Source organism: Pollicipes pollicipes, unplaced genomic scaffold (genome assembly GCF_011947565.3).
Source record: "Pollicipes pollicipes isolate AB1234 unplaced genomic scaffold, Ppol_2.1 Scaffold_4295;HRSCAF=5057_pilon_pilon_pilon, whole genome shotgun sequence".
In the NCBI taxonomy this organism is placed as follows: domain Eukaryota; kingdom Metazoa; phylum Arthropoda; class Thecostraca; order Pollicipedomorpha; family Pollicipedidae; genus Pollicipes; species Pollicipes pollicipes.
This window is the reverse complement of record NW_023596461.1, coordinates 30,045,049-30,051,048: the sequence shown is the minus strand read 5'-3', so window position 1 is coordinate 30,051,048 and position 6,000 is coordinate 30,045,049.

The following is a 6,000-nucleotide window of genomic DNA, read 5'->3' as shown; positions in this document are numbered from 1 at the left end:
AATAGCTAAAAACCCGTGGAAAAGCGGCAACACCAAACGAAGCTGAAATGGCCATGAAGAGAACTGCGTGCGCCAGGCATTTTTCTTTTTTTTTTGTTTAGACAGCTGACGGCCGATAATTCGGACGAAATCCCTTCCTGAACGGATGATCCTCTCACGGGAAGGGATTTCCTCCGGCACACGATTCGGATCAGCGGAACGACGCGTGATTTGTATACATGGGCCGGATAGTTCGGATCGAGGACGGGTCCCGGCTCAATTCGAATCACAGCTGCCCATGTAAACAGGGTAAGTGTTGTTTTCGGTCAAGAGCTGAAGGGTCATTCTGTCCCACCGTGGTGTGTTTTCCGGTCGTCATTCTGGTGACGCGGGGCGGCATCCTCTGGCCGATCCGGGGCCCTTAAAAAGGATACATCATATAACATCGGCACGCTTCCTGACGGGAGACGCCTTCTGACCCGCGCAACTGACCCCAGATCGGCGCATGAACTGTTATTGACGCAATAACATCTCTGCTCATTGCCGGTAGTCAAATGATGTCACATAAACTCCAGTTGGGCTTAACGGACCCTTGCTGGAAAAGGGTTGGAGGGCCCACCGTTCAGTAGTGGGGGCCCTTAACTGGCGCAGGATTCTTGTATTACCTCGATGTTCTTGTTTCCTTCAATTTTCGGAGAGCCTCGATCAACGATAGGCCCACTGCCATTCGCGCTCCCGTCCCCGTTCTTCTTGAGCAAATCTTCCCCTGACCGATTCGAGGCACTTTCTTAATACAGAATACCCTGCTAGGCACTGTGAGCTCATGAACGATGCATGACCCCGACCAGCGTAAATCGCGGGTCCGACCTTGACCCTCCTTGGGAAATGGGCCCTAGAGGCCAGACCAACATGAAGCCGACTGTTCATTGCAGACATGTGCCTGGCTCCTAAAATTGGTTCCTGGTTCCCACTGGTTCTTTCGACAAAACGATATGCTAGATCCTGGTTTTCACTGGTTCTTTCGGCAAAACAAGGTGCTGGATCCCGGTTCCCACTGGATCTTTCGACAAAACAAGATGCTGGATCTTTATTCCCACTGATTCTTTTGATAAAACAAGACCCTGAATACTGGTTCATACTGGATCTTTCGACAAAGTAAACCCCTGGATCTTGGTTCCCATTGGTTCTTGCGACAAAACAAGACCCTGGATCTTGGTTCTCACCAGTTCTTTCAACAAAACAAGACCGTGGATCCTGGCTCTCACTGGTTCTTTCGACAAAACAAAACCCTAGATCCTGGTTCCCAATGGATCTTTTGACAAAGCATTATGCTGCACCCTGCTTCCCACTGGTTCTTATACAAAACAAACCCTGGATCTTGGTTCGTACTGTTTCGTTCAACAGCACAAGACCTGTATCTTGGTTCCCATTAGTTATTCTGTAAGCACTGGCTTCAGCTCCAAGTTTCCCTTGTTTTTGTTTTGTCAATAACAGCTCCAGGTTCCCATAAGCTCTTTGGCAAGCAACAGAAATACCAACATGCCGTGAATACTAAACACCATGTCTCACAGTTCACACTAGTTTATTTACCAACACTAGACTCCTGAGGTCAGAATATGGAGAACTCTGACAGTCTTGGGACCTTTGCAAAAATTGGCCTGAAAATTCATCTTGCCCAAATACTTTGCTCTAAAAAGCAGATCAGTACATCACAGACAAGTCAAAATAAACGTCATGTCCTGGCTCTGTATCAACAATACAGCTTTTCCAGAAGCCTGGGCACAAGGCTCAAGCAGATATAGATTCATTATGTGCATGACAAAGCAGTATCAATGTGAGACTAACTTTGGTCTGCAGGTGGGCTGGGCAGGTGTAAAAATTATTGCTGAACTTTGATGGTAACCTGTGATATTGGGATGGTTTTCTGGTATTGTGTGTATGTATGTGTATAGATATAGATATAGATATAGATATAGATATATATATATATATATATATATATATATATATATACACACACACACACACATATATATATATATATATATATATATATATATACATGGTTACTTCCATTTGTCTACCTCCTAGCCACCTCCGAAATGCCTAGAAGAATAAACAGAATAAAATGGAATATTCTAGAATATCTGGAATAGAATATCTAGGGGAACCGTGCAAAATGCTAAGATATTCTTGGAAAAAAATCATCTGAAAGTTCCATTCCCCTCTTTTGAGCTGGGTCTCAAGGTTCCCGGCATATAATGTGCCCAAAGTGCATTTCTTATCATCAGAAGGAGCATTTCGTCATCTACAAACCTTGCTTGTGTCTGATATTGTTGTGGATGATTTAAATTGATTATTACGCGTTAGATGGTGTGTTTTTTGGTGTGAGCAATAAGAAGTCAATAAAATAGAACGGTTGTCCCGCATTCTCACCCGGAGTAACCTCACCACCATTAGCCTTAGTTCCTTGACGTCATATTCCCTTTGGGTTTTAGATATACGAAACATGTGATATCAGCTTCCCTATCTGCGGCCTTGATGAGTAGCGCGCGGTGGCGCCACGTTGGTGCGGGAGGTGCAGTGCGGGTTGTCGTGGATGGTTGTTGCGTGGTTTCATTGATAATCATTTTGTGCTATTCCTATGTAAGCTGGTATATATATATATATATATATATATATATATATATACGATTCATTATTTCCGTGATATCCGCACGGAAGAGCGGGCCTTTCCTTTCAGGACAACATTAGGCAGCTAACAGCCCAGTTGCATACCTAGCAGGTCTGCATCATACCTGTGCGGTGACAAGTTATTGTTGTTGTTCCTCTAAATTTGTAGCATTATTAACATTGAAGCACAGCAAATTTGTTTTATGGTTTATGAGGAACAGCCTGAGCAGATAACCAGCAATGTTCATAGACTTAATTTCATTAATTTACATTAAGAGCAACATACATTGCTGGACCTGAAAACTGGGGGGTGTAAACAGCAACTGCTGTGAAGAAATCATGATAATATTCTGGTTCTTGCTGGCTCCTGAACATAATTTTAGAATGGATCTTGGTTCTTGCTGAAATTGAATCTCCATATTAAGCCTGAGCTGGATCTTGGTTCTTGCTGGGTCACTATGCATAGTCCAGGCTGGGTCTTGGCCCTTGCTGGATCCCTCAGCATAATTCCAGGCTGGATCTTGGTTCTTGTTGGGTCCTTGTGTCCGATTCAAGCTGGATCTTGGTTCTTTCTGGATCTTCCGTCTTCATGTCAAGCTGGATCTTGGTTCTTGTTGGATCTTTCGACCTATTGTCAAGCTGGATCCTGGTTCTTGCTGGATCTTTCGACTTATTGGCAAGCTGGATCCTGGTTCTTGCTGGATCTTTTGACTTACTGCCAGACTGGTTCCTGGGTTCTTCCTGGTTCCGGAAGCAGGAACCAGGAGCCGGTTCCCGGGAAGAAATCTTGGGGACCAGGCACAAGTCTGGTTCGTTGTCAGTGATCTCTGCCCGAAACAGATAAACGCTCTGCCTCAGGGGTCCCTATCGGTGCAAGAGATCATCTTACTGACATTTGAGGCCACGCCCCTATGGGCGGGGGGCCTTATTGTGACCTGCAGTGAGCCCTCGGACCCGTCAGCCATCCTATTGAGCCTCTGATCTTTGGTCTCGAGAGACCCCTCGTCCCCTCATCGGACCCCCTCAAACACCGCTCCGACTCGGGGACACTTGCTGCCAAAAGACCCCTGTTCGGCACTGTGGCCCCTTAACGACACAGGAGTCCCTCATTATGTCAGGGACCTCAAAACATGGCAAATCGCGGACCCTGGCGTCGTTTCTGCTTGAGAAATGGGTCTCAAGGGCTCAGGCGGACATGGAGCCGACTATTCGGTGTTTGTGGTCTCTGACCGACTTAGACACCGGCATTGTCTCAGGGGCTCCTAAAAGGGTGCAAGGGGTCCTCCGACTGATAATTCAGGTCACGACCCTACGGGTCACGATTCTTAAAGTGATCTACAGTCAGTCCTTCTGGTCCTTATACTCTCAAGCCGGGCCTTTGGTAGTCTGACCCAGTGGGCGGCCCAGGCCCCTCTTTGGGTCTCATTAAACACTTCCTTTGGTCGGCTCGGGGCCCTTGTAAGCACAGTGCCCTCTGTTAGGCGCTGTGGGCCTCTGAGAAATACAAGGCCTCCGACCAGTGTAAATCACTGGCCCCGGCTTTAAAGCTGATCGGGAAGTGGGCCCTCAGCGCATATCGACACGGAGCTGACTGTGCGGTAGGGTGGTACCTGACCCACATATAGGCCCATGTCGATTCAGGGGTTTCCCGATCGACTCAAAGGGCCATCTGACCGTTATTTGAGTGTCCGTCTTTGCAGACCTTGTCCCCGGGCTAAGACTCCGACCAGCCTTTTATGCCCTTAAAACCTCCAATCGGATCCTTGATCTTCAGATTGAGTGGGACCTCTAGGCTCTTCGGGCCTCATCCAACACTGCCTCTGGCCGAATCGGTGTCCCTTGACAACACAGGGCACTGTTACGCGCTGTGGGGCCACGAGCAATGGAAATCGCTGCCCCCGACTTTGTCCCTGCATGGGAAATGGGTTCTTAGGCCCATGCCGCTACGGAGCAGACCATAGGCGTAGGAACGTTTCAAAAAGTGTTGGGGGGGGGGGGGGTGCAAGCTCAGGGCGTACCTCATGAACTTTTTCTGGAAAACAAGCCCCACGACTAGAGAGGGGGGGGGGGGGCGGGGGCGGGTAGAGATGGAGGTTATTGCTCTTTATCGTATTGACTGTTATTCTATATATGCATCTAGAGCTGTTCCTCACTGGTGCACACCTTGCCTATCCGATTCATCTATGCCATTCGAAAAATAAGGTTTTCCAGCTTCCCAAGTTAATTTATCCATTTCAACGTTGTCTGTCCTGGGGAGCCGAAATTCCACGAGCGGGTAGGCATTTTGGGTAATTGAGGAGGCGTCTGTCTCCACAGGGTAGATGCCAAAATATGGCCTGAGCATAGGCTGGTGAGAATTTCGAGAGTGAATCGATGGTTCACAGTACAACAGATTTTGCATGCGCCTTCATTTCGCTGGCTGCTTTTCAAGAGATAAGACTTGTCACGGCATTTTAGGCGGAAGAAAATTCGGAGGCTTGAAACTGCCAAAAACCATGTGACAAACGCCACAGGACTGGAGATTCTCCTTTGAAAATCAAGCCGCAGAATGAAGACTATTCTGCCATATGTTCCTTGTCTGAGCTCCGCTCCCGTCCGCCGCCGGTGGCCACTGTCCTAGCCCGGCTGTCTCCAAATGACTGACCGCGAACTGATGGTGTGGCTGCTTTGTTGCACATTTCTGGATCAGCATTGCTACTTATTGGGATGCAAAACATGTGTTCGACACCTGCAGTAGTATCTTTTTCGGAATTATCTTCCCTAACACCACACTACCCCAGAAAAATGCCACCGGGAAGCTGTCTACTTTAGGTTAGAATTGGCCCAGCCGACATTTAATTGCCCATCATTCAACGCAGATAACTTGATCTGTGTTTTGTGTGTCGGCAGGGGTGGCCAGAGCCTTGGTAAGAGGAACACAGGGTTAACAAAAGCCTCCTTTATAGCAATCCTCCCACAAAAAGATATCCACGGATATAGTTCGCTTGTTAGCAAGGGATCCGGCTTTCTTCATTTCAATGGTTATTTTTACTCTTTAACCAGAACAGAATCCAGCAGCTACCGTGAAATCAATTCTGTTTGCATTTTAACACGCGCCCGGGTGGCCGGCTAGATATCCTTCGCTCGGGTGGGGGTCAATTTGGCCCCTAAGATCTCGGGACATAAGAGAGCTAGAGACATCAAATTCACAGGGTGTGTTGATCTGTACGTGAACTCACTTGGGTCAAAGTTTGAGGTTCCTAGGTCATGACTTTCGGGTCAAATAAAGTCAAACAAGGTCAAATTCCAGGTTGATCTCTTAAGTGCATCCAGAACCTAGATAACTGTTTGTAAGCAAAAGGTCACATG